Here is a 16,088-nt window from a genome sequence, read left to right on the forward strand (position 1 = left end):
TTTCTTTATAATTGTTATATTTTGATAAACTCAGTAATAATATCCCCTTTTGTATTCCTGATTTATTAATTCTCTGTTTTTAGTCATACTAGTGAAGATCTATCAATTTGTTGATATTTCCAAGGAAACTAGCTTTGGTTCTGCTGGTTTTCTGTAGTGTTTTTCTATTCTCTAGTCCATTAGTTTCCATGCTACTCTTTACTATATTGTTCTTGTGATATAGGCTTTAGGTATAGACTGCTGCCTCAATCACTCTTTAATGTGGAATAGTAGGTTATTGGTTTGAGGTCATTGCTCTCTATTCAGTGTAGCTACATGTGAATTTCCATGTATAAATTTTTCTCTAAATGTTGTTTTAGCTGCCCCTCATAGGGTTTGCTGTGTTGTTCTTTCATTTTTATTCATCTCAAATATGTATAATTTCTTTTTTGATATCTCCTTTGATTCATTTGTCATTTAGAAGTATGTTGTTAAAAATCCATTTATTATTGAATTCTTCCCATTTTTTCTGTTATCGATTGCTAACTTTACTTCGTTTTGCCTGGGGAATGGACTCTGTGTGATCTCGAGCCCCTTCCATTTGCTGAGGCCCATTTTGTGGCCTCACACCTGGTCTGTTTGGGGGAACATTCCCTGTGCACTCGAGAAGGACGTATGCTCTGCTGTTGTGGGTGGAGTGTTCTCGTGTGGGACCTGGTTGGTGACATCGAGTCTTTGTTTGTTGACCCTGTGATTGGTCGCTGGTCACTGTCTGAGTTATTGAAAGTGGAGTGTGGAAATCTACATATATCATTGTTGAATTGTCTATTTCCCCTCGACCTCTGTTATTTTTCACCATTCATCGATTCTTTCTTGTGCTGGTTCAAGCCTGCCATTGAACCCCTCTAGTAAAAACCTTCACTTCAGTTATACTTTTCACCTGCCACATTTGTATTTTATTCTTAGAAAATAATTTCCATCTCTTTATTGACATCATGTATTTGATGAGATGTTGTCATCATAGCATCCTTTATTTATTTAGGTGTGATTTTCTTCAGTTCTTTAAATATATTTATAATAGCTGCTCTGAGGCCCCACCTTTCAATCCAATATCTACGCCTTCTCAGAAGGAGTTTCTGTTGCCTGAATATTTTTCAAATGGGTCATTCTTTTTTGTTTCTCTGTATGTTTTGTAGTTTTCATTAGAAACTGGGTATTTTAAGTGATGTGCACAACTCTGAATAGTGACTTTCCTCTGCTTTTCTAAGGCTCAGTTTGCTGTCGTTTACAGGTTGTTTAGGGACTTGGCTGGACTCCTCTGGTGAACACCTATGTCCCCTGCAGTGTGACTCCTCTGATGTGGCTCCTCAGCAGGGGCAGCCTGGGGACGCCACCTGGGATGACAATGGTTCTGGCTGTCACTCCCTCACACAGTGTCTCCCTCAGTCTCTCGGTCAATCTCTGTCTCTCAGTTTAACACCCAGCTGCTCGGCCGACAATGGCCGTCTGGTATGTCCCTGGTTTCAGACAACAGGCCTCTGGGTGTAAATGACTCGGCAGTCTGATCTAATTAAATGTGGTTTCCTTCCCAGGGCTGGTTTGCCAGTCTTCCAGGTTTTCTCTAACCGAGAAGGGCCCTTTGTTCCCGTCTCTTTTCCTGGTTGTCTGCGGGACACTTGCTGACCTGTGGTGTCTCCTGTAGCTCTCATGGGTTACCAGTGTCCTCGAAGTCACTTGCCATGAACATCTTCCCTGTTTTCAAGGATACGCTTTGAACTTCCCACACTCTGCTCCAATAAAGGCGTTTCCTTTGAGGATTACTTTGGAGTTCTCTATAAGGATGGGCTTGCTTTCCTCTTGACAAAATCTCTGAGGCACGGCTCGGGGTCTGGTGCAGAGGATGGCAGCCTCTGGCCTCTCACCTCGCCCCTCCCAGCACAGACCCTCCATCTTACCTGGGAACTGCGGTGTGGCCAGATGGGGTCCCCTCATTCTTAGCCTGCTGGGCCTGGAGTAGAACCTGTGAGCTATGAGCAGAGCAGCAGAGAGCTGTTGGCTGCACTCACTGGACTCATCCTGCAGCTCAGATTGGGAGGGATGAGAAATGCTGCCCCTGTCCCCAGTGGTGATGGCCTGAGCCCTACTGGAACTCAGGGGAGAGAGGCCCCATGACTGTTTGGGCACATCACCCCAGAATGCAGTTTTTTCGATCAGAACTAAAGATACACTGGGGAGGGAGAAAGGAAGTCCTGACTAAGGTACCAGGCAGACTCTCACTCCTCTCACTAAGGTTCAGTAGATTTAGCACAATTCAGCTTTTTCTTGTCTTTTAAATTCTTTATCTTTCTGTCTATTCATTCATTCATTCATTCATTCATTTCTTCATTTATTTATTTATTCAAATTCTCACCGAAGGTTATATTTTTATCAATTTTTGTAGAGAAACAGGAAGGGAGAGAGAAAGTGATATAGAGGGAAACATCCATGTGAGACAAACACCAGTTGGTTACTTACCTGACCAGGAATGGAACCCGCAATCTAGGAAGGCTTCCTGACTGGGAACTAACCCTGCAAACTTTTGGTGTATGGTGCAACCTTCCAACTAACCAAGCTGCACCGGCCAGGGCACTTCTTCAATTTTGCTTTTTAGTTTTCTTAAAAGATTGTACTCATTCATTTCTAGAGGAGAATGCAGGGAGAAAGAGAGGGAGCAAAACATCAATGCATGGTTGCCTCTCCCGTGCCCCTGACAGAAGACCTGGCCAGAAACCCACTATGAGAGCCTTCCTGGGCAGAGGCCCCTCGACTCAGCCAGTGGGGACAGCTCCTCCCCTCACAGGCTCTCTCCTGCTCTTGGTCCTCAGTGTCCTCACTGAGCACTGCTCCAAAGTCAGAGACCAGAGCAGGACCCAGGTTTTCCAGGTAGAGGAACATGGGTGATGCTGTGTGCGTCGTGGGGAGAGTTGCAGAGGAATGTGGGATGTGGTGCATCGGATCCCCTCGCCCAAGACCCGTGGCAAACCTCTTGGCACTCTGGCCATCAGTGTAGAATTCTCCTTTGCTTCCTGTGTCCTATCCCTGCTGACCGATTTTGGGGCATGGTCTCTCATTCAGTCTGAGCCCTGTGTGGTCATACCACATATGGGTCTGCTACTGACACAGCATGTGTACAAATAGGCGATTCCTTTTAACACTTAACAGATACCATAAAGAAACCTGAAGGTTTGTGGGGGCAGAGCTGGGTGAGCGGGCAGAATTGGCTGTGAGGGCAGCTGGTAGGTGGGGAGGGCTGGGAAGGGTCAGAGGCAGGGCAGTGACAACCATGCCTTATGGCCAAAGCTGACTGGCAAAATTCTGGGATTTCCCTTCTCAATTTATAAGGAGGAGTTTTCTACTCTCTGGCCTTAAGGCATGAAGATATAAGTCTTTTCTCAAAAGGAATGTCTGCCTTCCTGACAGTGTTTCAAGCGTGTGTTTGACGACTCTTATCAGTGGAGCCTGCCCTTCCCAACTGGCATTTTCAGCCTGCCCCAGGCAAAGTCCCCTCCACTCCCAGTTGTTCAAAGGACTCTGACCACTGCCAAGTGTGCGTGGGCAGTGAGGAGATGCAATATTTACAATGAAATACCATAGTCCTTTGATAGTGAGCATGGATGAATAAGGAAAGAGTCACCTTTTTCTCAGATGTAGGCTGAACATCAACATGCCGAGGGAGTTTTGGGCAATTGATTTCTTAACAATATGTGTTGTGAAGAACTCTGTGTCCAGTTGTTACAGAAAAGACAACTCAAACGTCTTCAAGGTTTGCAAAGGGGAGTTTATTCACACATGTGGACCCAGAGGAGGCAGCTTCCACATTCTGGGCCCCAAGCTCAGGTGGGGGCTTGCTTATATTCTTGCTGCAAAGGCAGAAGAAGGAGAGGGGAGGAGTGCTATTGCTGGCAGGAAGCCACTTTATTGAAGCAGAATGCAGGGGTTAGCGTGCGGCCTTGAGATAACTGCTATCTGAGAATGGCTACTGTACAGTATGTCCTGTCACACAGTAATGTGCTTGTCCTAGGTCATAAGGGAATCCAAGACTAGACACTCCCCTGGAAGGTCTCTTGTTACAAAGCTTACAGCTGACCAGGGCAGAGTAGAGAGAGCAGATGCAGAAGTTCTGACTGAGATCTCTGCTCCATGGGGACCCCTGGGAGCACTGGGAGAGCCAGTGGCGAGGGGACCTCAGTGCAGCTGTCCTGTGGGTTGTTACCATGTTGTGGGGGGAGAGGTTTGGAAAAAATAATAAAATTTTAGTTTTTTCAAACTGTCTGATGTTAGAGGTGAAGGGGGCCTGAGGATAAGAGGATCAGTCAGGGGCTGTGACAGAGAAAGCAGTCCCAGTGTCCTGGATCACCCTGAAGGTGGGAGCAGGAATACTTCTGTACATTTTAGAAGTTTAGTCCATAGAAGGGATGAGCAAAACTGAGGAATGATACGTGGTAGGTGACCCTACAACTCCACAGGATTCCTGGGCTGACGGCTGAGGTGTTCCTCTCAAGGAGGAGCAGGGAACAGTATCATTTGCATGACCCAAATTCGAACTGCCTGGAGAGTAGGAAGTTCAAGGGTTTCCTGTGGCCATTTCTGTGTGAGATGCCCATGAAGTTGCCAAGTGGAGAGGCAGAAATAGATATGAAAGTTCAGAGGTTTGGGGAGGGTCTAGGCTACAGAGTAGGTTCCAACTGAGTTCTGAGGAAGAAGTTTGTCATGGGACTGGGGAAGGGCACCAGGAAGCCAAACCAAGGAAGCACCTAAAGCCTGTATGTTTGTGCAGAGAAAGAGCAGGAAGCAAAAACAAGAATGACAAGGATAATGGAGGAGAAGTGCTGGGAAAGAAGAGAAGTCAAGTAGGTAGTCACAGGGGAAGAAGAGGCTATTGGCTCTAGGAGGTTTGTTTTCTAGTTACCCTCCATTTCCCTGAAATGAGTTATGTTTCTTACCCATAGGAACTCATGCAATGATGGCAACTCCATTCCACAGCTTGAGTTTCAGCATCAACGAACACAGAACCAGCCATGGTGAGTGGGAGTTCAGGCTTTCCAGGCCAGGTTGACGGGGGGGACCTGGTGGGCTATCTCTTCTACTGTCTGCCAGTCCACAAGTGAGCAAGATCCAAATACTCCCAACGCCATTTCTCATTTTGTCTTCATTGACTCTGCTTTTTCTTTCCCCTTGACCTTCCCTCCACCCTGGCCCCTCCTGATGTGGCATCACCACTCAGAGCAAGAGAGGTTACAGTGTCCTGAGATCAAGGCTGGATGAGGGTTCTTGTCTCCTACTTCCTAACATGTGCACACACCAAAGGGCCAGCTCTAGCCTCTCCTGGTGTTTCTCTACCATTCTCTTCTGTCCCAGAGAGGGTAGGAATGAGGAATGAGAGAGTGAATGACATTTTATTCAAGTCCCTATGGCCCTGCTCCAAGTGGCCACACTATAACCAACAAATTCCACAGGATGGCTCACTCCATTTCTCGTAGAACCCCCCCGCCCTTTACTCCCTTGTCTATAGAAAGTAACTGAAATAGTTGTATTTGTGGTGGTTTGCAAACCACAGCACTATGTAGCATCCTAGAAACATCATTCATGTTGTTGGCAGTTTTTGGTTCTGGGCCAGCTGGGCCCCCCTCAGGCAGACTGACTCAGGCACATGGTGGTAAGTGGTAGTTCAGTGCATAACTGGATAATCTTTGTTTTTTTAGATGAAATGTATTGGGGTAAGAGTGGTTAATAACACTATATAAGGTTCAGGTATACAATCCTATCATCCATTATCCGTGTACTGCATCATGTAATCACAACCCAAAGCCTTGTATCCTCCCATCACCACACATTTGACCCTGTTTACCCTGTTCCACTTTCCCCTCCTCCCTTTCCTTCTGGTAAACACCATATTGTTGTCTGTGTCCATGAGTTTGTTTTGCTTTTTCACTTGAGGCTTCCTATTTTATATCCCACATGTGAGTGGAATCATATGGTTCTTGTCCTTTTTTCATATGACTTATTTCATCTACCATGATGATCTCAAGATCCAGAAACTGGATAATTTGGGATTGGGAAGGCTCATGGATGAGTCAGGTAGTCAGCAAGCTCTCAGGCAGGCCAGAGTGATAGGCATAAGTGGGCCTGTGTTCCTCATTACCCAGCAGGTGAGTCCAGCCTCTTCCCAAGGCAGCTGCAGGGCTCTACAGGGCACAAGGAGACAGCCAGCCACACATGTCCCCAGTTTTACAGACCACACTGGCATCACACTTCTGCTACCCTCTTGTCCAGAACAAGTCACGCAGCCCACCCAGATTCAAGGGGTGGGAAATGGATTCAGCATTCATGGATGGAGCTATAGAGGTACATCCCAAAGAGGCACATGTCCCAGATGGGACAGTCCATGGCCACAGCAGCACTCTGTCACATAGATTGCCATGTGCCCTCAGCATTGGCAAACTGCCTCAGGGTGGAGCTGGCCTGTGGTGGCCTTTTATTTCAGTTTCCATAATTTTCTTACTCCCTGTGTGGTGACAGTGACACCCTCAGTGTGTCACTGAGGTGGAGTCTTGCACTGTTAATGGTATAGTGCTCTGAACTCCCACCCACATTCCCCTTGTTGATATCTATCCTGTGTACAGTGTTCTCAGCTTCTGGAAACTTACCCTCTCATCCCAGGATGCTGGTTATCAGATGTGGGAAACTCACCCCCAGGAGTGGTTTGGCTACTCCCTGGATGAGCTATAGGTTCCCCACAGAGTGTGTGGAAGATGGGGAATCACTACTGATCTTGTGGAAGCCAGAGATGGGGCTTCTGCCAAATCTCTCTTCTGTTTGATGGATATTTTAAAAATCATTCTTGTTACAGAATAGACAGAAGGGGACATACTGGAAATAGAGAGGCCAGTCAGGGGACAGCTGAGGCATGGATGGTGATGGAGATTGGGCTAGTATGGTGGTCTTCTACATGGAGAGAAGCAGTCAGATTGTGGATGGAGGTAAGAGAACATGCTTGTGGGTTGGATCTGGAAAGCAAAGGGAAGAGAGGAATCAAGGGAGATTCCTGGACTTTTGGTGTGAGGACCTGGTGATGGTGATGATGTCTCTGAAAGGGAAATGCAGTTATCACTCATGTCTCCAATCTCATTGGTGTGACCCTGTGGGCATGGACTCTGAGCAGAGACGATGGCTGTGTGTGATACAGGGTCCTCCCACAGGCCTCTGTCTCACACAAGGGCTGCACTGGATGGTGTTTTATCTTGAGAAAACTGGCCCTTAAGTGAGGTTGTCAGTCGTCTTGCCTGGTCCCAGGCTGTGCTCACCAAATCCTGAAGCTTCCACTGTGAGACCCATTAAAGAGAGAAGCAGAGATCTACTAAACAGAAGTAGGGAAAGTGCTAGACAGATGGTCTGGTGTTTAACTTGATGGAGTTATGTTGAAAACATCGTTCGGTTGGTAGACTATGCTGCTCTGTTATGAACCTCCAAATTTCCTAGGAGGTAGGTACACCTAACCAAGTGAGACTAAGAAAGTGTAGTTATACTGATGCTAACATGTATGAGTTGTTACTACTACTATTATTATTAAGGTATCAAGGAATTTTATTTATAGTAACTCCAGGGAATCGTCCTTACTTTCTAGTTGTAAGTCTTCAACATATTAATTTAAAATTTGAAAACTTCATTAGATTTCTACACAAAGTTGTAATTTTAAGTAAGGTGTTCTGTGCTTCTGTGAGTCACAGTCCCTGACAGGAGGGCTGCATATGTGACATATAAAGGGACACTCCTTCTTTCTGCCCAGGTGCCCTGCTCTCCCCTACAAGATGTGAGGGCCTGAATCGCCCCCTTCCCTGGCTTCTTCAGGGGAAGAAGAGAACTTCCCTCATAAATATAATGTGAGGGTGAGGGGAACTTTTGCTGTGATGTCCCACAGTCAGCTTTTGTGTCACTTCCTGCCTTGGCTCAGGAAGAACAGCTACTCCTACACTGGCTCTGAGCTGTTACTTACATCCTTGGACACCTTCCTCCATGGGTTCTCAGCTGCCAAAGGTCAGAGTGAGCAGCCCAAGGGACTCTAGAGACATGCCAGGGATTCCCCAATTCCTGTAGGGGACATGGGGCCCAGGGACATGGGGACTAGGGCTTCCTCAGAGATCCTGTTGGTGCAGGGGTGGCTCACGGGACAGGACATGAGCAGGCAACAGAGATGGACACTGGTAGGTATGGGTCAGAAGGGAAAACGCTGGAGGTCAATCCTAATGCTGTGGCTTTTGTTTCCTGATGTCCCAGGGCTTGGAAACCAAGACCCCAGAGAGTCACAACAGAATAGTCTTAGTGGGTAAGACTGAAGCTGGAAAAGTGCCACAGGGAACACCATCCTTGGGAAAAAAGCATTTCATTCCACCATCACAACAAAATCCATCACGAAGGTCTGTGAGAAAGGGAGCTGCATGTGGACTGGGAGAGAAATTGTGGTCATGGACACGCCTGGCCTTTTCGACACCGAGGTGCCAGGTGATGACACACAAAAGGAGATTGCTCATTGCATCCTCCTGACATCCCCAGGGCCTCATGCGCTGCTCCTGGTGGTCCCGCTGGGCCGGTACACAAGGGAACAGCAACAGGCTGTGGAGAAGGTGCTGACGATGTTTGGCCCCACAGCTAGGAGATTCATGATTCTCTTATTCACCCAGAAGGATGACTCGGACAGTGTGGGGTTCTGTGATTACTTAGAGGAAGCTCTAAAATTAAATCAGGACCTGATGAAGCAGTTCAGGGATCATCACTGCATATTTAACAATAAGGCAACAGGGGCTGAGCAGGAGGCCCAGAGGGCACAGCTGATGGACCTGGTCCAGCACATGGTGATGGAAAAGCAGGGAGGATTCTACACTAACGGGATGTACCAAAGGGCTGAGGAGGAGATTCAGAAACAGATCCAAGTGATAGAAGAGCAGTGCAGAGCTGAGCTGGAGCAAGAGAAGAGGTGGGTAAGAGAGGAGTGTGAAGAGAAAATCAGAAACTGGAGGGTAGTCTGAAGTGGGAAAAGAGAAAGGCAGATATGGGAAGGGCACTGACAGAAAGGGAAAAGCACTATGTTTCAAAGCAGCAAAATGCCAGGGGTGAAGTGGAGCGTCAGCATGAGTTAATTGACATCATCATGGGAGCATTGGGAGTTGCTGGATTCACTCTTTGATATGTGTTCAAGCTTCTTGAAAAAAAAAAAAAAAGAAAAGAAAATCTGTCTATATTTCCTGCATATTTTCTGGTGCCCCTTCCTCCTAGAAATCGTTCCCCAAAGTCAGACCTCCCTGTTTCTGCCTCCTCAGGCTCTCAGGACTAGGGAGGGTGGGAAAGTCCACTGTTGGCCATTGGTGGGCATTTGATTGATTTCACAGGGGAGGGACACATGCCAAATCTGTAAAACTCCACAGCAGAATGTATGGATGCCCCCTGTGACCTGAACTCTTTCTCAGACACACAGAGAAAAGAATGCAGGAGACCAAAAGTCGGTGATGTCAAGCTTGCTCTATTTATCCCTAATAACTCTTTCTCCTGCAGATTCTTTGTAGATTGGCAGATAATTTCCTTCTATGGCTTCTACTCCTTATTTCTGCCTCTACAACCTCAAGAGCTATTTTACTCATGTGGTTAGTGAAATCAATTCTTTCTGTTAAGTAGTGTATAGGTAGAGATGCTTACAGAATCCTTTCTTGATGAACATAAATTTGTTGAAATATATTTTTATGGGAGGGCTGAAATTCTTCCTTATGAGTGGCCCACTGAAGAACAAAGACTTGTCTGAAGACAGATCTCTGAGAACTCAGTGAAGTGAAATGGCAGAAAACCAAACAACACAGATTCAACAGGCAAGAGAACATCGTTTGGAATATTCAGGTGTTCATGTAGAAACTCTGTGACCAGTCTCACCAAGAACATGTTGCTGAATGACTAGTCCTCTCCTTTTCTTGGGAAGTCAACTGTTGCCACCGCACCTCCATCTCCCCGCACCCTGATGACTCCCTGCTGGGAGGGTGTCCCCACAGTGCTGCCCCACCCCCTGAATTGTTTGCTTGCTGTTACTATAATAAAACTTTTCTATCATATTTGTGTAAAAAGGGAAATATTTTATGTTAGGAAAGACCACCAATACTTCCTCTAGGAGCACAGGGATGAATTTCACTTTTTGCTTAAAGCTCAGGACAACTTTCAAGCTTGTCTTTTCTACCCCCTAAGAGGTCTCTCCTTGTTCTTAACCCCTCTGCCCATCAACAACCACATTCTCCTGGATTCACTCATAAGGTGCCCGGAGAAACTACATGTAACCAAGATTTCTGAGACCTTTGCAGATTTCCTGGTTACAAATGAGATCCCTTATTTGGATAATATATGAATATATATGGATATATATGGATATATGCATGGATAACATTATATATATATATATATATATATATATATATATGGATATGTGAATAGCATTATATGGATATATGTATATATATATATATGGATATACATTATTGGATATGTTGGATACATGGATATATATATGGATAACATTAATTGAAATCTATCCCTTCTCTTCTGGGGACTCCCATCTGAATAATTTCTAGGAGTTCCCAAAGCACATTTCCATGTTCAACCAATAGGACCTGGTGGTTATACGTCCAAAGGGAGCTTCGGTGGTCTGCCCAGAGAATGAACCAAGGGACCACAGTGCAGGTCAGGTCCAGTCACCACTGGCCAAAAGGGAGAGAGGACAGTCTGGTTTCTATTTTTGAAAAGTAAACATAATCATAAGAAATGGTTTCACATCCTAAAAGACATCAACCACTTTGGCTTTGGCAGAAGGGGATAATTTATGAAGTGCCTCTCCCTCTTAGGTTGTAGGATAAGCCCTTCCTCATTCCAGATGGAAAGCCATCACCTTGGTCCAGTAATGCCTGGTGCTGCCTGGGGGACCCCTGCCTATGACTTCCAAAATCTCAGTGATGAAGCTAAGGGCTACAGGAAGTTCCATACATGCTGTTACTGTTGGACCAGACACAGAACTGAATTACAGGTCTGCATGACCTGGACATGACGGACAGAGGACAGTGGCACATGACTGAGATCCCAGAGGGAAGCACCAGGGGGGAGGAGCTCACAAAGTTCTTCTAAGAGCAGCAAGGACTTGGTGCTGGGGAAGTATTCCTTGAGCCAAATTGGTTCACCAACTCTCCAAAGGGTGAGGGGAGGAATATTCTGTGAGGGTCTCGTGGACACCAGGGACTTGGCACAAAGTGGGGAGTAAAGAAAATGAACACTTTGTTCCAAGCACACTAGTATCAAATAGGTGAGTCCTATTGGTGTCTTAAATGAAATGGAGATGTTTCCATAGGAAGGTTCTCAGCAGGGAGGGGAAATCTAAATGCATGTTTCAGCAATTACCTCTCTGTGACTTAAGAATTCAGAGCATTTTTTTTTAAAAATCCTTACCTGAGGATGTGTTTATTGATATTTTAGAGAGAAGAATTTAGGGGAGAGAGAGAGAGAGGGAGAAAGCATCCATCTGTTATCTCCCCTACGTGCCCACTGGGGACCAAACCCAAAACCTTCTGGTGTACAGGACCATGCTCCCAGCAATGAAGCCACCAAGCAGAGCCTGTGGCATCCATCCACTGGGTGAATCTCAGACAGGTGCCTCCTTCTGGGTCTGGGGTGGGGGAGGCAGAAAGGGTGGGAGGGGAATTGGGTCTGCTCCCTGGGAGCATCTGTACCTGTCAGTCCCTGAGCACATTCAAGCTGGCAAGGACCATATGAAAAAACCACAGAGGGGCTGTGTGGTCAGCAATTTTGGTTTATCCAGCCTGTCTCGGGGTCAGGGTGGGCCTGCTGTATTCTAAGGGCTCCTTCCTCAAACCCTTCTTCCTCCCTTCCATGTGGCTCCCAGTGGTGTAGACCCCTTTGCTCCTCACCTGAGTCCTGTAATTCCTGAATGAGGAACCGAGACCCTCCTGAAAGCCTGGACTCAAAGCCCACAGCAGACAATCACTAGCAGTTCCTGAGGGAGCCCCTAGTCACCTGCCCGACTGCCTCTTTCAGAATCAGCCCGCCATCACCGCCCACTGCACAGGGACGATGACCAGATGCTGTGCCTGGCTTTCTGGGCAAGGCTTGGGTCATTTGATAAGGGCCTTTTAGATGTAGCACTATCACCCTAATACTGAACATAGCTATGGAAATTTTGGTGCAGGAGTGGGCACATGGACCCAAGTTTGGAATTTGGAAAAACTGAAACCTGACCAAATTACGGGACACTGTTTCCATCTCTTTAAAGAAAAACAGGTCCTCTGCTGGCCCCATCCAACCTCAGCTTCCTGGCTCAGTGCTTTCAGGGGTGCAAACTCTCTCCTCACAGTTAAAGCACAAGCAGCAGCTGAAAGAGCTTTGTTGGGGAAAACCCAGGAACTCCTCAGAGGGTTGAATAGAAGGTGAGCCTGGCTGAGACCCAGCTGAGCCATAGGGCTGGGAGGGGAGTGGGGCCAGGGCAGGTGCAGGGGGTGGTTCTGGTCTGAGGAGGCACCAGGCACTGTGCTAGCCATGCAGTGTGACAAAGAACTGTCAGAGGGCAGTGGTGTATGTAGGAGGGGATTGAGGGACTCTCTTATAAGTACAATGTCCTGCGTCTCATATGGACAGGACATGTGTGTGCTGACAGGGGTGCCTTTATGTGTTTGCTGGTGTGATGGACCCTGGTGCTGCTGATGAGCCTCCCTCCTCCCTTGATGGGAAACTCATGTTCCTAGGGCAGGTGGTCAGGGCTGACAGCCATCTAGAGACCAGGCTGTCCAAGTGCCTCTGTCCACTGCCAAGATCAGGATTCCAGGCCATGCGGTGACCCTCTGGGGGTCGCCCACATCCTTGGTGGCAGAGGAATCGAGGATGTAGTTTCCATCATTCAGCAGAGAGAAGCTGGGGCCCCACCGTGTCACATGTGCAGTGAGGAGGGTGCTGGGGAGTGCAGGGCTCTTGTGCGGGAGCAGTGCAGAGAAACCACCCTGTTCAGGTCCCCTGGCAGCAACCCCTCAGTCCTCTGTTCTAGGGGAGAGGGGGCTCCCCTCCCCACCGCTCCCAATACAGCTCTGACCAGTGGGGTTTTAGAGTTGGGGGGCTGAGAAGGAGCCGGGCAGACGCCTTTGTGAGCCGTGGTCAGGTGTAAAAGCACGAGTCAGATGGCCTTTGACACTAGGGCTCCTGCTCTGCCCAGTACCTGTTAGCACCTGTGAGACTTTGGGCAAATGTCTCAGCATTTTTGAGCCACATCAATGTCCTCACTTTAAAAGTTAGCATAATAGCCCTGGCCTGCTGGCTCAGTTCATTGGAGTGTCATCCTATACACCAAGAGATTATGGGTTCGATCCCCGGTCAGGGCATATACGTAGCTTCTGGATTCAGTCCCCAAGTGGGGCGCTTACGGGGTGCAACTGATCCATGTTTCTATCTCACATGGACATTTCTCTCTCACTCTAAAATCAACAAACGTATTTTTGGGTAAAAGATTAAAAAGTTAGAATACTAAAACGAGTTTCCTCGCTGTCTGTTTTTGTGGAGTAATGAGATAATGTAAAAATATTTGTCTGGGTGCTTGCTATAGAGTATTCAGTAGTGGCTATCCTACACCCAGACTAAATTTTTCATTGTGGAAAAATTGTTAACTTATTCAAAGACAATGGGAAGCACAAATGGAACTTCCATGGACCTGCACCAAGCCTCAACAATCATCCTTTGATGCCAGTCTTGTTCCATCCACAGACTCACTTGTCCCTACCCACCCCACAGTGCTTTGAAGCAGGCATCAGACATTGCTTCTGTTTACCAGTGAATATTTGAAACCACTGAAAAATATTGCCATCCCAAGACCTCAAAAAGCAGCCTGAATTTTTCAAAAATCAGCTACTGAATTCATAGTTTCATAATTTTCCATAATTTTAAAAGTTTTTTGAAGTGGGAACCAAGTAAGATTCATAAATCACAACTGTTTCATATCTCTTAAATGTAATTTAATATGTTGGTTTCCACGTTCCCTGTTGTTTTCTGGGAGATTTCTCTGGGTAACAAAGGGGGGTCTCCTGTCCAATAGAGTCAGGCAGTGTGTGTCCTGTCAGTTCCATCAAAGGTGTCAGCTCTCCTGCTCCTCCCGTTCCAGCGTCCGTGTGAATTTCTGTCTAAGGGGAGGCTTGGTCAGGTTGAAGGTGGACTGATTTTGGGGGGAACACTTCACAGGTGCAGCAGTAAACTCTCATCAGAAGGCACATGACGTCTGGTTGTCAGTCTGTCTGTGACACTAACTGACACTAATGGCTGCCTTAGTCTCATTAAGGGTCACAAGTGATGACACTCAAATGCTGTCATCCCTTCCTCATGTGTTGGGTGGAATAATCCTGTGAAAAGAAAGCTCCCCTCAAGCTCTCTCTCATCTCCACGAGGAGCAGGTGTGTGAGAGACACAGATGAACACCTGACTCTTCCCCTTTGTGTGTCGACATGCAGAGCAGGGAGATGCTTTCTAGCAGATGCCTGAGGGAGCGATGGGCCACTTTGAAGAAGGCATTGCTATGACCCCATGGATTTCAACATATCTGATGCTTTTCTATTCACTGGAATTATTATCGGTGCTCAAACTGTCCCAACCGGGTCTCATCAGGATTCTGCTGCAGTGGCCCCCAGTCCCTGTGATGAGATGCTAGTGAGTGGTGAGCACACCCGAGCTCTCTGGTGGACAAGGGTGTGTTGGCCCCACACACACGTGTCCAGCCCGGCCCTGGAACTGGTGGTTTCTCCTCAGAGCCCTGACCTGTGGTGGGAAATGGCCTCTGAAGGCCAGAGCTGGGCGCTGAGCGGCCCCACTGTCACTGGGTCATTCCTGTCTCTGTGCCTTTCCAATGGGCTTCACACACACTACATGCACACACACACAACCAAAGTGAGGATTTGTGAAACAGTTGGAGATATTTTTTCAGGTTTTTGGATTTTTTGTTGTTGTTGTGTAGACACATCTCATTGGAGATGGACAATGAAATGACTACATTTCCAAGTCTCTTGGACCAGCTCCTTTTGGGGTTCATCCACCTCACAAAATACAATAGAATTTATCTGTCTCATTTGCTTTTGATTTTAGTATTTTAAAATATAATTTTTGGTGTGTAATTAGGTAAACTACCTTCCTGGTTTCACGATCAAACCTGTGAAATCTAAGTGCACCCAGGACACCCGACTTCCAGCCCCTATCCCTGTCCCCCCCACCCTGTCTCTCCCATCCCTGCACAAGGAACTTCTGTGTCGGTTTAGTTTTCAGATTATCCTGCTGGTGCCTTTTCATATATGTGAATAATGTACCTGTTATAGTTTAGAGATGATGTTCACACCCCCCTTACTGGAGAGATGGTAGGTGAACTCCACATTACTTCCTTCCCCTGGTGGTAGACACCCTGGCGGTCTCCCCGCTCTGGTGCAGGGAGACACTTCTCAGTCCTTTTCACAGCCGGCCAGGCCTTCCTGGTGTGGACACACTTTAGTTCATTCAACCCGTCGTCTACTGGTGGCCATTGGATAGGTTTTGGTTTTTGGTCTTACAAATAATGATGCAACAAAGAGGCATATGCATGATTTTTGTTGTAATTTTGGTCAGTGTAGTTCAGGGATAAAAGCTGAAATTGGGGATTGGTAGCAGAAGGGAAGGTGCCCGTGGACTCTACAAGGTATTGTTGGCTTCTGCTCTGCGGGGTTGGACTGTGGTTCTCTCCTCCCCAGCCGTGCAGGGGAGGACCTGCTGCCCCACCCCCTCCGGCTGACTCTCAGCACAGTCTGCAGTTCTGCCAGACCTGGAGGGGACAAACCGCATCTCACCTTGGGAATAGAGGTGTGATTTAAAATTGTTTTATATACTTATTTTTCATCTTTGTGTTTTAAAAAATTTTTTCTCTGTTATGAGTAAATGCTACTGTCTTTTAATATAGTCAAAGCACATTTAAATTTCCTTTTATCTGAATGTTTATTTTCATCTCTTACTACATTTTCTATCAAATTGTTGAACTTTAGTCT

General features: G+C 46.9%; 3 protein-coding genes and 3 pseudogenes across 3 annotated transcripts in view; 4 read left to right on the forward strand and 2 right to left on the reverse strand.

Annotated features, from left to right (window-relative positions):
- The window catches only part of LOC114507421 (GTPase IMAP family member 8), a 772,814-nt gene that overhangs the window by 510,226 nt on the left and 246,500 nt on the right, over positions 1-16,088 (forward strand).
- Positions 1-16,088, forward strand: part of LOC114507465 (GTPase IMAP family member 4-like) — a 658,105-nt gene that overhangs the window by 333,220 nt on the left and 308,797 nt on the right. The gene's annotated exons all lie outside the window — the stretch shown is intronic.
- The window catches only part of LOC114507429, a 359,625-nt pseudogene that overhangs the window by 310,932 nt on the left and 32,605 nt on the right, over positions 1-16,088 (reverse strand).
- LOC114508181 (GTPase IMAP family member 7-like) overlaps positions 1-16,088 on the forward strand; it is a 251,484-nt gene that overhangs the window by 132,186 nt on the left and 103,210 nt on the right. The gene's annotated exons all lie outside the window — the stretch shown is intronic.
- LOC114507444 overlaps positions 1-16,088 on the reverse strand; it is a 113,430-nt pseudogene that overhangs the window by 57,119 nt on the left and 40,223 nt on the right.
- On the forward strand, positions 8,284-9,199 carry LOC114507447 (annotated as a pseudogene).

Source organism: Phyllostomus discolor, chromosome 10 (assembly GCF_004126475.2).
Source record: "Phyllostomus discolor isolate MPI-MPIP mPhyDis1 chromosome 10, mPhyDis1.pri.v3, whole genome shotgun sequence".
NCBI classification, from domain to species: Eukaryota; Metazoa; Chordata; class Mammalia; order Chiroptera; family Phyllostomidae; genus Phyllostomus; species Phyllostomus discolor.